Source organism: Tupaia chinensis, unplaced genomic scaffold, assembly GCF_000334495.1.
Source record: "Tupaia chinensis unplaced genomic scaffold, TupChi_1.0 Scaffold000281_1, whole genome shotgun sequence".
NCBI classification, from domain to species: Eukaryota; Metazoa; Chordata; class Mammalia; order Scandentia; family Tupaiidae; genus Tupaia; species Tupaia belangeri.
In genome coordinates, this window is record NW_006159764.1 from 220,745 (window position 1) to 236,104 (window position 15,360).

The 15,360-nt window shown below is 40.4% G+C and overlaps 1 long non-coding RNA gene across 1 annotated transcript in view; it reads left to right on the forward strand.

Moving 5' to 3' along the window:
* The window catches only part of LOC106735049 (uncharacterized), a 58,203-nt gene that overhangs the window by 20,581 nt on the left and 22,262 nt on the right, over nucleotides 1–15,360 (forward strand). The window contains exon 3 of the long non-coding RNA XR_001370483.2: nucleotides 12,979–13,077. This is a non-coding gene — a long non-coding RNA (uncharacterized LOC106735049). The remainder of the gene's footprint in view (nucleotides 1–12,978; nucleotides 13,078–15,360) is intronic.

Sequence of the window (15,360 nt, forward strand, 5' to 3'; positions counted from 1 at the left end):
CTCCTCTCAATTCTCCTCTTGGGATTTTGGCCGTGCTTACTTAACCTTCCCCCTACTCCCTACCCTCCACCCTCCACCCCCCACCCCCATGTGTCTCTCCAGCTGCTGTGTGGAGGACTCAAACATCAGCTTTGTGAGACCCCGTCGCCTTAACCTCCATCTGCTGGCCCAGGAAGCAATGGAATTCTTTTTTTTTTTCTTGAGAGGTTTTTGCCTTAGGGCACATGTGCTTACTAGAGAGAGAGAGAGAGACAGACAGACAGACAGAGATAGAGTCAGTGAGAGAGAAAGTGAGAAATCCCCCACCCCAGAGAGATGGCCATGCTCAGTCCCTTCTCTTCCATTCTCCTTTGTTTTTGCCAATCTAGTAAGTAAAAATAGTATCCTCTATGTGTGTTACTTTATATTTTTCCTGTAAGAAATGAAGCTAGGCTTCTTTTCATATATTTGAAACTAATGTGTGTTTCCTCCCCTGTGACCTGTCTGGTCAGATATTTATTTATTTATTTGTTAATTGTTCTTAAGGAGATTAATCTGTCATATGTATTGCAGATATTTTCCTGGTTCTACTCCTCAAGGTCACCACTGTTAACAGTTTGAGATTGGAGTGAACTTACAGGGTAGTTTGATTTCATCTTAACATTAAGGGTCCCTCCTGGCGAACATGTCACGGTTTTGCTCCTAAGTACGACTGCGTCACCCTTGTAATACCATACGGAGTACGCTCACTGTCCTCAACATCTTCTGTGCTCTCCGGATGCATCTCTTCTTCCAAAACCTTTAATAACCACCAACTGACTTTTTTACATTCTTAATTTTTAAGGGTTTTTGCCATAGGGCATGTAAGCATGCCAGAGAGAGAGGAAGAGATAGTGAGAGGGAAAGTGAGAAATCACCCCCTGGGGGCATGGCCATGTCACAACCCCTCCTCCTCCCTTCTCCTCCTGGGATTCTGGGCACATATACACGCATGCTCAGAGTAATTTTCAAGCCATGAGGTCCAGGACTCGAACCGCAGTTGGCCACATAGGAGTCCAGTGCCTTAACTACCATGCCACTTGCTGGCCCACCACCAACTGATTGCTTTACTGTCTACAAAGTTTTGCCTTTTTCATAATATCATATAGTGGGTGTCTTACAGTATATAGATTTTTTAAATTGACTTTTTTTACTTAGTAATATGCATATGAGCTCTCTCCACGTCTTTTATTTTTTATTTTTTTGAGAGGTTTTTGCTATAGGGCGCGTGCGCTCGCCAGACAGACAGAGAGAGACAGAGATAGAAAGCAGGAAATCATCCCCAGGGGTGATGGCCATGCTGCAATCCCTTCTCCTCCATTCTCCTCTCGGGATCTTGGGCACGCACACACATGTGCCCGGTGTGAGCTTAAGCCACCAGGTCTAAGACTCGAACCGTGGTTGACTACATGGGAATTGAGTGATGTGGCCATTATGCCAACTCCTGGTCCTGCAGACATATATTTTTAACCCCTTTGGAAAAATACCAGGAAGGATGATTGCTGAGCATGTGCTAAGAGTAGGTGACAAACTGCCAAACTGTCCTTCAAAGTGACTGCACCATTTTTATTCTCACCAATAGTGAGAGTTCCTCTTACGTGATGTTGTCACTGTCTTTGGTATTGTCAGTGTTGGACTTGGTCCATTCTAATAAGTATGTAGTGCTATGGTTTTCTAAAATTTGCATTTCCCCTCTGAATGTATGGTGTGAAACATCTTTTCATATGCTTATTTGCCGTCTTTATTCCTTCTTTGATGGGGTAGATGAGGTTTTAGGCCCATTTTTTAAACTGAGTTGTTTTCTTTTCTCTTTTATTTGATTTATTTAGTTTTTAGTTTGTTACAGGACACGTGCACTTGCCAGAGAGGGACAGAGAGACAGAGAGATAGAGAAACTACCCGGGAGGCCACGCTACAATCCCTTTTTCATTTCTCCTGTCAGGATTTTGGGCACACACATACACGTACACATGCATGCAGCATGTTTGTCAAGCTGCCAGGTATAGGATTTGAACTGTGTGGTCAAATTGTGGGATCCAGCCACTTTAACCAGCATTCCACTGGCTGGCCCAACAGTGTCTTTTGCAGGGCAAATAACTTTTAACTTCAGTGAAGTCCAACTTATCAATTCATTTCATAGATCATGCCTTTTGTGTTATATCTAAAATGCTATTGCCAAACTGAAAGTCATCCTAAATTTTTCCTATATTATCCATCAGGAGTCTAATTAGGTATGGATTTTTAAAAAAAGAATTATTTTATATAACTTTATTTGATTATTATTATTTTTTAATTTGACCAGAGAGGTACAGTGTGTGTGTGTGTGTGTGAAAGAGAGAGAGAGAGCTAGAGAGAGGAGAGCGAGAGAAAGAGAGAAAGTGAGAAAGCAAGCTGCTAGGTCGGGACTCGAACTGCGGTCAGCCATGTGGAAGTCCAGTGCCCTTAACCACCACGGCACTTGCTGGTCCCACCTGCTGGTATGGATTTTTAAGAATTATGCCATACTTTTTAGTTTGTATTAAATACTAAAGTTCAAACGTTTTTTATTTGTTATTTTAAAAATCATCTTTTGGCCAGCAGGTGGCGTGGTTGTTAAGGGTGCTGAACTCCCACGTTGCTGACTGTGGTTCAAGTCTTGGACCTGGTGGCTTGCTTTCTCGTTTTCCCTCTCTCTCTTTTTCTCACTTTGTCCCTCTCTGATCAAATTAAAATAAATAAATAAAGCTAAATAAAAAAAAATTCACCTGTGATACTGAAAACTCTGAATAAGTTGCCCTTTTATTGCTGTCTTTTCATTCTTTTGAAACCCTTATGTTGAGGGTTTGTGGTCAACCCCAACTTTCCATATGGTCTACTGGACACATCACTTTGCTCTTTATGTTTTTTGTTTTGTTTTGTTCTTGGTAAATGATCAGGTGGCAAAGAGGTGTCTTCTGTGATTCAGAACGTGGTCGCTGGTTTAGTGATTTATCTGATGGGAAGTTCTCTCTAGGGGTGCTGTGTTGACGATGTCTAAAAATCAGCTACCGCTGCTTCATTGAACACAGATAAGCCAGATCTGAAAGCAAATGGGAGACAATGTGATAAACCCCAGGCAGAAAGATAGAACTCTGGAGTATTCCAGACCAAATAAAGGCCTGACAGAGAAGACTATGTGTTGACAGCATTTCTTAGGACATGCTTCAAGGACCACATTAAAACATTTCCACAGGGTACAGGCTTCAATCAGCAGAAGATGTTCTTGCATCCTGAGTATCACAGGGTCGAGTTTCCCAGTGAACCCAGCACCACAGCCAACACGGGGGCTGCTGGAGTAATTAAACAGATTTCATTAAGTGTCAGCAAAAGCTCATGGCCAGCTACACACAAGTGTTTATGCATTATTATATTTGGGCCCTTCCAAAAACATTCAGCCTAAGCTAATTGAATTGGATATTGAAGCAGGGACGCATTTATTAAAAAGGTAGATTTGTTCTCCTGTCTTAGTTGACAGTGTTTTAAAAAATTCTTCCGCTTTATTTAATTTGTAAAATAAACAAACAGCTGGGATAAATTCTCCCTCAGAACCTTTTTCAGACAGAAGAATACACACTCTTCTAGATGTTGAGGGACTGTGGATTTGTATTTGCTGGACACTGAGTACCTGCTTTGTTAGGCACTGGATTCTAAAAAGCTATACTGTGGCTGTCATTCTTCCAATTTTATAGCTGAGGAAAGGAGGACTCAGAAAGGTTAAGTAATGTATCCAGGTTCACATAGTCAGTCAGTGAGAGTAATCTAAGGTTGAGTAATGCCAGCTAATTATATTCTCTAGTTTTTAAAAATAATTATTTAATTTTTATTTATTTTTTTAAAATTTATTTTAATCTGGCCAGAGAGAGACACACAGAGAAAGAGAGAAAGAGAAGGAAAGTGAGAAAACAAGCCACCAGGTCTGAGACTCAAACTGAAGTCAACCATGTGGGAGGGTCCAGCGCCTTAACCACCACACCACCTGCTGGTCCCTATTCTTTTAGTTTTATTATATCTGTTGAAAAGCACTTGGTATTATGTCAGATGTGTATTATGCCCACCTCAGTAAAGACTGATTCTATTTGATGTGAAAACATTTATGCTAATCACACGTATTAGAAATTTGTTGACACACGATAAAATTATTTTTCTATCCCAGTTACCTCACTATTCATTTTTTCCCATTGACTTTATCAGTGGGAATAAAATGAAAACAGCTTGAATATGCAGCCTTGCTGAAAAGATAAGGGGGCCCAGCCGTGGTGAGTACTGCTATCTAATACTGGAGCCACACAGGAAGACCCGGGGCTTGGTTCCCAGGTCAACCTGAACATGCTGGGCTTGTCCATGGGCACAACCCTGTTGGGGGGGTTCTCTCTCAATACATAGGTAAACAGTTAAAGAAAACAGAAACATGGGCTGTTTGGACTGTGACCATTAACTTACAGTACTTCTCAGAGATCTTTTTATTTATTTATTTATTTAGAATTATTTATGGGGCTGGCAGATGGCATGGTAGTTAAAGGTACTGGACTCCCACATGGCTGACTGTAGTTTGAGTTCTGGACCTGGCAGCTTGCTTTCTCAAAATTCCTCTCTCTCTTGTTCTGTCTCTTGCTGGTCAATTAAAAAAGAAATAAATGAAGTTAAATTTAAAAACTAATAAAAAGTTTATACATTTAATTTTTTAAATTATTATTGTTATTTTTAAAATTTGACCAGAGAGACAGAGAGATAGAGAAAGGGACAGTGAGAAAGCAAGCCTCCAGGTCCAGGACTCGAACTGTGGCCAGCCATGTGGGAGTCCACTGTCCTTAACCACCATGCCACCTGCCAGCCCCAAGAAGTACTTATCTTTAAATCCCCAGATAAATAAATTCTTTAATTTTTCTGGTAACTTATGAATTCTAATGTTGGGAATTTTTAAAAAATTGAATAGTGTTTAGAACACAGATTGAGTCCTGGGCTTAGTGGCTAAAATCATGCTGGGTGCGTGTGTGCGCACCCAAGATTGCAGGAAGAGGATGGAGGAGAAAGATGGTGGCATGGCCATCCTCCCAGGAGGTGATTTCTCACTTTCTCTCTCACTCTCTCTGTCTCTCTCTCTCTGGTGAGTGCACACTCCCTAAGGTAAAAACCTCTTAAATATAATAACAACAATAATAGTAATTAAATAAATAATTCTTTAAAAAAAGAAAAGCCAATCTGGCTCTGTGGTGCAGTGGTAGGGAAGCTGAATTTCACATGGCAACTGCAGTTTGAGCCCCCAGCCTGGTCAGCTGAAGCATGTCGGCCACTCTTGTGAGTGCCCAGGACCAATGAGCTAGAGGGCTGGAGGAAGGGGATCGTGGTGTGACTAGACCCCACGCAGGGTGCGCATCTCTCTCTCTCTCTCTTTCACTCTCACATGGATGTTCTTGTGTGTATGCATGCACTCACTCATGAATAAAGAAAAAAAATATATATTTTTTTTTACAGTTTTTTGCTGTAGAGTGTGTGCACTCACTAGAGAGAGAAACAGTGAGAGGGAAAGTAAGGGGAATGGCCACGCTGCACTTTCTTCTCCTCCATTCTCCTACTAGGATCTTGGGCATGCATGCACATGTGCCTGGTGTGATTTCCAAGCTATTAGGTCCAGGACTTGAACCGCAGTCAGCCATGTGGGAGCCCAGTGACATAACCACTATACCATCTGCTGGCCCCAAAGAAAAATAAGTTTTAAATGTTCAGAATACAACCAAAATTTATTGTCATACAAAGAAACAGGAAAATATGACCAACACTCAAATAAAAAGACAATCAACAGATGTCAACCCTGAGGCAACCCAGAAGCTGGAATTATTAGACAGATTTTATTTACTTTTAAAAATTATTTATTATTATTTTAAAGTTTGCTATTGGGCATGTGTCCTCACAGCAGAGGTGGGGGGCGGGAATGAGAAAGGAAACTCACAGGAGCAGGATTTGAACCTGCAGTTGGCCATGTGGGAGTCCAGTGCCTTAACCATCGCACCACCTGCTGGCCCCTAGACAGACTTTAAAGCAGCTATTATAACCATCTTTCATGGAGTAAAGTGAAAACATTTGAAATAAAAGAAAGATTGAAATTTTTAGTCAAGAAGTAGATATTGTAAATAAAAGACAGCTAAGTAGAAATTTTAGAACTGAAAAAGACAATGTGTGAAATAAAAGAAAAACCCACTGTATGAGCTCAGTCGCAGAACTGAGATAATGAAGACAAATACAATGTGTAAAATAAAAGAAAAACCCACTGTGTGAGCTCAGTAGCAGAACTGAGATAATGAAGAAAAGAGCCAGTGAAGTTGAAGATTGATCAATAGATGTTATTCAATGTCAAGAACTGACATAAAGAAAGATTTAAGAAAATGAACCTAACATCAGGAACCTATGGGACAATATTATAAGGTATTATATTTGTGTCATTACAGTCCCATAAGGAAAAGAGATTGGTCCAGGAAAAATATTTAAAGAAATAACTGAAAACTTTCCAACTTGGTGAAACACATATGGTTATAAGATAAAGAAAACCACACCAGACATACTGTAATCAAACTTCGGAAAACCAAAGAAAAGGAAAAAATATTCTGAAAAATCTTACATAGAGCCCAGAAGACATCTTTAAAGTACTTGAAGAAAAGAACTATTAACCCAGAATTCTAAAACCAGTGAAAGTTCCTTCAGGAAGGATGGGGAAATAAAGATATCGTCAAAGAAAGAAAATGAAGAAACACGGTTATTGCTGGCAGGTCTGCTCTAAAAGTGACGCCAAGGGCCTGTGGGAGGCGCAGAGGTTAGATAGCTGGATCCCTCATGGCCAACTGCACTCTTCGAGCTCTGGACCGGTGGCTTGAGAAAGATGTGCATCCGAAATCCCCAGATGAGAATGGAGAAGGGATGTGGTGTGGCCATCTCTCCTGGAGAGTGATTTCTCAATTTCCCTCTCTCTCTTACTCTCTGTCTCTCTCTAGTGAATACATGTGCCCTATAGCAAAATAAATTAAATAAATAAATAAAATGTTAAAAGAAATCCTTCAAGATTAAGAGAAATAACACAAGAGAAGAAATTGGAAAGTTACGAATGAAGGAAGAACAAACACATAATTAGATAAATGTAATAGAATTTTAAAAAATTGTATGTTTTGGGACCAGCAGGTGGTGTGGTGGTCAAGGTGCTCGACTCCCACATGGCTGACCATGGTTCAAGTCCTGAACCTGGTGCTTTGTTTTTGCACCTTCCCTCTCTCTCTTTCTCTGTCTCTCTCTGGTGAGTGCATGTGCCCTGTAGCAAATTAATAATACTAATTAATAAAATTAAATAAAAAATTGTACATTCTTTCAAATATGTATGACTGAAAGCGAAACGTTTTATAAACTTTTTAGTGCCACAGATGTACTGTAAATGGAAATTACAACATAAAAGGGGGGAAGGCTAAATAAAGAGACTTAAGTCTCTTCTACTTATGTGTAATATATATATATTTTAAAGAATTATTTATTTAAGTTTATTTATTTATTCTTTTTTTTTTAATTTGACCAGAGAGAGACACAGAGAGAGAGAGAGAGAGAGAAAGTGAGAAAGCAAGCCACCAGGTCCAGGACTTGAACCGTGGTTGACCATGTGGGAGTGTCCAGTGCCTTAACCACCACGCCACCTGCTGGTCCCCTATGTGCAATATATTTTAAAGTACTAATATTAATGCCAAACATATAAGTAAAAATGATGTAGCTTATACTGTAATGCTTAGAGAAACCATTGAAAGAATAGTGAGAAGACATATAGCCAAATGCCAATAAATTAAAACAAAAGACTAAGAATGTCCAAATAATTCAGAATAATACAGGAAAGAAAAAACTGATGTAAAACAGAGGGTACAAGAAGAAAACAAATGACAAAATGGTAGATGCAAATCTGATCATACCAATAATTTCCTTAAAGGTAAATGAAAAACATACCAATTAAAAGAAAAAAATTTCAGATTGGATTAAAAAAATCAGAGGCCAGGAGATGGTGTAGCAGTTACGTCGCTGGACTCCCACAGGGCCAACCAATAGCAGTTTGAGTCCCAAGCCCAGTGCCTTTAAAATCATGCTGGGCATGTGTGCATGTGCAAGATCCCAGGCGGATAATGGAGGAGAAGGGATTGTGATGTGGCCATCCCCTTGGGGCGTGATTTCTCACTTTCCCTCTCATTGTCTCTGTCTCTCTTTCTCTGTAGCAAGTGCACATGCCCTAAGGCAAAAATCTCTTAAAAAACAAAAACAATCTAAGCCCAACTACATACTGCCTATGGAAAAATCCACTTTAAATACAGTAACATGAATAGGTTAAGAGCAGAAGGGTAGAAAATACATACCATGCAAAGATTATTCAGAGTAAGTGGCAGGTGCCATATGAAAGTAGAATTCAGAATGAGGAAAATACCAAGGATAAAGAAAGGAGATATTTACATTACAATAAAGGATTGTTTTACTATGAAGTCCTAACAATACCAAATGTTTAACCAAGGAGCTTTAAAAGCTATGAGTCAGAAACGGATAAAACAGAAACAAAGCCACAGTAGTACTGGGAGACTTCCATATTCTTCTCTTAGAACTGAGAGAACTAGTAGAAGGAAAACAAGAATATAGATGGTCTACTTCAACCAACCTGATATGACTGAACTACAAAATCTCTATTTAGTGATAGAATACACATCATTTCCAAGTGTCCACGGAACATGCGCCATGATAGGCTATATTATAGCAGATAAACAGTAGTATTTAAAAGAGTTGAAATCATAGCAAGTATTTTTCTGACCACAACAAAATTAAATTTGGAATCAGTAATAAAATGGTTTTGGAAAATCCATGAATATTTGAAAATTAATCAACATGCTTTTTACAGAACCCATTGGTTACAGAGAAAGTCTCAAGGGAAATTAGATAATATTTTGAACTGAGTAAAAATGAAAATATAAAATAAACATATAAATAAATGCAGATGAAACAGTGCTAAGGGCAAAATGTATAGCATGAAATGCTTTTGATATTATAGAAAAGAACGGTGTCAAATCAGTAACTATGCTTCCACCTTTGTAAATTAGAAAACCAGTAAACTAAGCCCACATGAAACTGAAGGAAGAAAATAATAAAACTAAAAGAGAAAAATCAATGAAATTGTAAACAGAAATGCAACAGAGGAATCAACGAGTATTGATCAATCAAATAAAAATTGGTTCTTTGAAATGATTAATAAAAGTGATAAATTTCTAGCCAGAGCATTGGTAAATAATTCTCTTTGGATCTGTCTCTTTTCTACATGTTTTTTTGAGCGAGACACTGGCTACCCTTTGTTTTGACCCCTCTCCCCACCATTGTACCTGTAAATAGCCTTGGAAGATAGGGATAGCATCTTCCAGAGCAAAGAACATGCATGCTTTTATCGAGTAAGGGTGATATTTTGCTTTGGAGCAAAGGGAAAGCATACTTGCTGCTCCATTTAAAGGTTTTGGTGCCCTAAGTTTAGTATTTCTTCCTTGTAGTGGAACCCATTACAATTTCAGATACCATATCTGGCCCTCTTTCTATTGCCCTGTGGGAATTTGAGAAGACCTGAGGAACTGCTGCCAAAATGCTGGTACTGGCTACTGCCATCGTGGTCCGCTCTCCACCCTGTGGGAGTCTGGGGGGTGGAGGCAGATGGAGTGGTGGTTAAGGCATGGACTCCCGCATGGTCTACCATGGTTTGAGTTCTGAACCTTGTAGTTTGCTTTGTTATTCTCCTTTCTCTCTGTCTCTAGTCAAATGGAATAACAATAAATAAAGTAAAAGAAATAATTTTTTTTTATTTTTAAAGAATTATTTTATTCATTCATTCATTTATTTTAATTTGACCAGAAAGAGAGAGAGAGAGAGAGAGAGAGAGAGAGGGAGGAATGTGAGAAAGCAAGCCACCAGGTCCAGGACCCCAACCATGGTAGGCCATGTGGGAATGTCCAGTGCATTCACCACCACGCCACCTGCTGGTCCCCACATTGGTGTCTTAAAAAAAAATCCAACTGTACTGGGACATCTTAAAGGAAAGAGTAAAATGGCTTCATTTCTATAAAGGATAATTTATGAATATATAGCAAATTTATTTGACCCAGAAAAACAAGAACAAAAAAACTCGATGCAAAGCTATTCATTGCAGAACTATTCATAATAGTAAGGGATACTGGAAACAATCCAAATGGCCATCAGTTAGAGAATATTTGTATAAAATATGGTATAGTCATATAATAAAATACTAAGCTGCTTTAAAAGAAATAAAGAATATTTCTGTCTACTGCCATCAGATGAGCTGCAGATATACTATTAAGTGCAAAAAACAAGATGGAAAAAAGTATATTATGTACACCACTATGGTTTAAGGGGGAGGCGTGTATATTATACGTGTGTGTATGTGTATGTGTGTGTTTGTGTGTGCGTGTGTGTGTGCACTTGCTTTACTTATATTTAAAACATTGTCAACAACATCGGAAGTCATAGTGGCATAACTGCAGGCTGGCTCCCGGTAGGCGGTCTTCCTAGGAGACGTGCCTTGGACCATCTCTTCCCTTTGAGTGTGGGCGGGATTAGTCTATAGGATGCTCCCTGGCCAGGAAGCTAGAGAACAGTCATACCTGAACAGCAATGGACCGAAAAGAGAGAACTTGTGTTAGGCTTCTCTCTCATTCTCTGGAATGATGTTCCCTTGCCCACCTATGGACAAGGTCATTCTCAAAGAGCCATTTTTATCCCTTCAGAAGTGCATTGCTTCTCTCGTCTAAGGCCACATCTTCTGCTCTCATCCAAGCCCATAGCTAGAATCTGAAGTTTGCTATTAGGAGCTGAGAACAACTGGCCAACAGCCAGCCAGAAAAGAATAACCTTAGTCTTACAACTGTAAGGCTGAGTGGGCTGGGAAGAGGACCCTGAGCTCTAGAAACACTGAATTCCTATATAGCACCTAGATTTCAATTTTGTGAAGTCTTCAGTAGGAAATCTTGTAAAAGGCTGCTCAGACTTCCAACCCACAGAAACTATGAGTCAATGCATATGCTTTGTTTTAAGCCACTAGGGCTGCAGTAATTTGTTTACAGTGATAGATACGAATACAGTACCATAAACCAAAAACTTCAGAAAACTTGATGGGAAAGGGGGAGGGGGAATACAACTTCTCTTTGTATATCTTTTCATGTAGTTAACATTTTTTTTATTTTAATTTTTTTTTATTTATTTAACATCAACTATTTAGTTTTTAATTTTTTTTTTTTTTAGAGAAAGATTTTTTGCTATAGGCCATGTTTGCTTGCTTAAGACACACAGAGTGACAGAGAGCAAGAAGGTGAAAAATCACTTCCCAGAAGAGTGATTATGGTCATGTCAGAATCCCTTCTCCATTCTTTCAGGGACATGCACACATACGTGCCTGGCGTGAGTTTCAAGCCATTGGGTCCAAGACTAAAACCATGGTCAAGTGCCTTAACCACCGTGCCCCCTGTGCTGCCTCCTGTAGTTTTGAATTTTTAATCCTGTAAATATTTTAAATTTTAATCATGTAAATATTTTAATCATGTAAATATTTTAATTATGTAAATATGTTTGAACATGTGAACATATTTAATTATGTAAATATATTTAATCATGTAAATTTAAGATCAAATTAAATAAAAAAGAAAATAGAAACAAGGAATGAAACTCCAACAGCTGAATACTGAACAGTTTCTGAGCACAGTTGAGGCTTATACGCTGGTCTGCTCCTTTCTCTTAAATCCTCTAAACCCTACAAAGTCTGTTACACATACAATTCATATTTTGTTCACCTTTCATGTCACAAAACAAGTTTTTTTTTTTTTTTTTTTGGAGAGATTTTTACTGTAGGGCGCGTGCGCTCGCCAGACAGACAGAGAGAGACATAGAGACAGAAAGCGAGAAATCACCCCCCAGAGGGGATGGTCACGCCGCAATCCCTTCTCCTCCATTCTCCTCTCGGGATCTTGGGCACGCACGCACACGCGCCCGGCGTGAGTTTTAAGCCACCGGGTCCGGGATGTGAACCGCAGTCGACTACGTGGGAGTCCGGCGACATAGCCATTACGCTAACTGCTGGTTCCCCACAAAACAAGTTTTCAGGAAGAGTGGGATGTACTGCCTGCCAAATTGAGCAGGGGAGAGTGTGTGGAAGTGAAATGTTAGCATCTTTTTGAGCAATATGTAGAAGAGGATGTGGAAAGAGAGATTGTGTCAAACTAATTTCTCTCTCCACTCTCTGGAACAACTCTCCCTAGCTCACCTGCAGAACAAGGTTACTCTCAAAGAGCCAAGGTATTAAACCTTCAGAAACACATTCCTTCTCTCATCTAAGACCACAGTTTTGAAATAGTTTGATAACATTTATCCAGTCAGTAGAAGCTATGAATATGGACAATGGGAAAGAAGTCAATGGAAAAAGGTAATAAAACAAGATCCCAAAGAAAATAAAGCGTAGCAGAAAATGATTCTAACAAGAACAGTACTCCTGTCAGAGACAGTGAGAACAAGTCAGAATAGGTAAAAATGAGACAGTTTTGGAGGTCAAGAGGAATTTCTAGATCCAGACCTTTGGCTGCAAATATAGAAATACAGTTCAAACTACACTAAGTTAAAAAGAATTCATTGGACCATATAATCGAAAAGTTCTCTAGTATGATGGTTTTAATATAGGTGGACAGGGCACTAGGATACCATCTGTACCCAACCTGTTTTCCTGTGGAGTTTTCTTAGGCAGTCTCTTTTCTCCTGAGTCCTGATGAGGGTTTACAGTGTCAGGCTTATTTCTTTAATGATTAACAATCTCCAAAGCAAAAGAAGGTGTCTTCCCCCAATAGTTCTGACATGGGTTTTATTGACCTGGCTTGGTCCACATGCCCATTTCTCATTTTTCAGAAAGCCAGGCCTGAATCACAAATCCAGCAGTGGAGAGATTGAGGCTGCATGGACTGGAGATGAGATGAGAAAGGAGCTGTTCTTCCAAGGACATCTGAGGTATAATGGGTTTGGGTCTGGGTAGGTAAAAGCAATAGCAGCCCACCTGCTCTAAGGGGAACGTTCAAGGACTACATACTTGATCAACAGAAAAAAGGAGGCGGTTAAAAATTCATTCTTACAGGGTGAGAAGAAATTTGGAGGAAGGGACACGAGGAAGTAAAAGGAGAAACACATTTGGCATCAATGCGTGGGGAGTCTACAGAGATTAGTAAAATAATCACTGAGCAGCCCTTAGGGTCCAGTTAAAGTTAGAGCACATGGATTTGTCATTAAGCCATTAAACCCAGTTTTCAGTAGACCCATAGCAAGAGGGAAGAAAGTACATTTTACTGTAGTTTTCCCAGGGCTGGAGATTGATCTAAGGGTGGAGAGAGATCAGGTGACAGCAAAGTCATGGTTAGGATGTGGTCCAGGTTAAGGCAGGACACAATGGAAAGTAGAGGGTGGCTAATGGACGAAGAAGGGATATGCTAAAGGGCTTGAGGTCATAAGGCAGATGACATATAGGCAAGAGGGGTAGAGTTCAGATGGTGAAGGACACATTTGTGTGAGTACAAGAGATGTGTGTGGAGGAGAGACAGAGTGAAGGCAGAATCAAAGCCGGCTTGTAGGGCACTGCTGCAAGTTGGATTCTCTGGGGAGCAGATGCTGGGATTGAGTTAGGAGAGCAAAAGGCTTACTGAGGAGGAGCAGCAGTGGAAGGAAAGGGAGAGGAGGTAGAACTGGGCAGAGGAAGCCCACACACAAGGATGCAGATCTGACAGACTCTGTGCCCTTCCCATCAGGAACTCCAGGACAACAAATACCTATTGGAAGAGTCCTACATTGGATGGGAATAGCTAGACCCTTGAACCAACATCTTGCTTAGACATTGGCTTGGGGTTACCCAAGAGAGCATGAAGTTCCCTTGAAAGCTGAAACAGACTCCAAAGGAGCTAACAGCTAGAGGCTGTCAAATAATTTGCTCAGGAATTTGGGTTTAAACCAATCACTATGTGCATTCCCTTGGAGTGGTAGGGTTAGGTATATGATCAATTTAGATAAATTAGGTCCAATCAGACATGATTGTAGGAAAGATTCCAATTCTCCTATGACAGCACCACAATACACAAACACTGGGATTCCAGCAAAGAAGCATGGTGCCACTGCTCCTGGTGGCTGCCCTAAACATTTGAGGGCAACTAGCCTTAATGTCTATGCAGTAGAGAGATAAGGATCTTGATTGGGCCAGTGTGTGGTATGGAGATTAAAGTAGCTGGATCTCACATAGGCAACTCTGCAGTTAGAGTCCTGGACCCAGTGTCTTGAAAATTATGCCAAGTGTGTGTGCATGCATGCATGCCCAAAATCTTGAGAATAAAATAGAGGAGAAGGGATTGCAGTGTGGCCATCCCCTATTGGGGGGGGAGGTGATTTTTCACTTTCCCTCTTTGTCTCTCTCTCTCTCTCTGACTCTGTCTCTCAGTGAGAGACATGTACCCTATAGCAAAAACTATGCAAAACTTAAAAAAAAAAGACCTTGATCCTCTAATTCTTGATGGCAGTGTGGAGCTGGTCAGTTATACAGCCCTGGATTCTGAATCACTCTTAACAATTCCTGTTATGTAAAAATAAACATTTTTATGAGTTAAGTCAGAGTTGGGAGTTTAGATTCCTATAGCCAAGAGCAGCCTACCTGGCAGAAGAGTATCTGAAAAATTATCCGAGTAAATAAGCTGGGTAGTCGCAGTGTGATGGCAGAGGAAGAGTGGAGAGGGGCTGGTTTGGGTTAGCATCATGGAGTGTGGGTGAAGTTGGTAGGGGAGAGTGATTGGGGCAAGGGGAAGTGTGAAGAAAGGGGTGATGTTTGGGGTGGGGGAACAGTACACAGTGTGGTTTACAACATGCGCTCTGGGCTCGGGATACCTGAGTTCCAATTCTGACTTTACGATTTACTGTCATGTCGCCTTTGGCAACTTAATCTTTCTGGACAGCAATTTCTTCATCTGCAAAAGAGTGGTTCTAAGGACTGAATGGGGTAACAGTCAGGTACCTAGCACATACTGAAACTAATTACTTTAGAAAAATGTATCAGATCAACGAAGACTGTTCGCTTAAAATCACACCTCAAAAAGATGAGTTTTGAAGGGACCAGCAGTTAGCGTAATGGCTATGTCGCTGCGGTTCGCGTCCCGGACCCCGGTGGCTTAAGACTCAGGCCGGGCGCGTGTGCGTGCGTGCCCAAGATCCCGAGAGGAGAATGGAGGAGAAGGGATTGCGGCGTGACCATCCCCCCCTGGG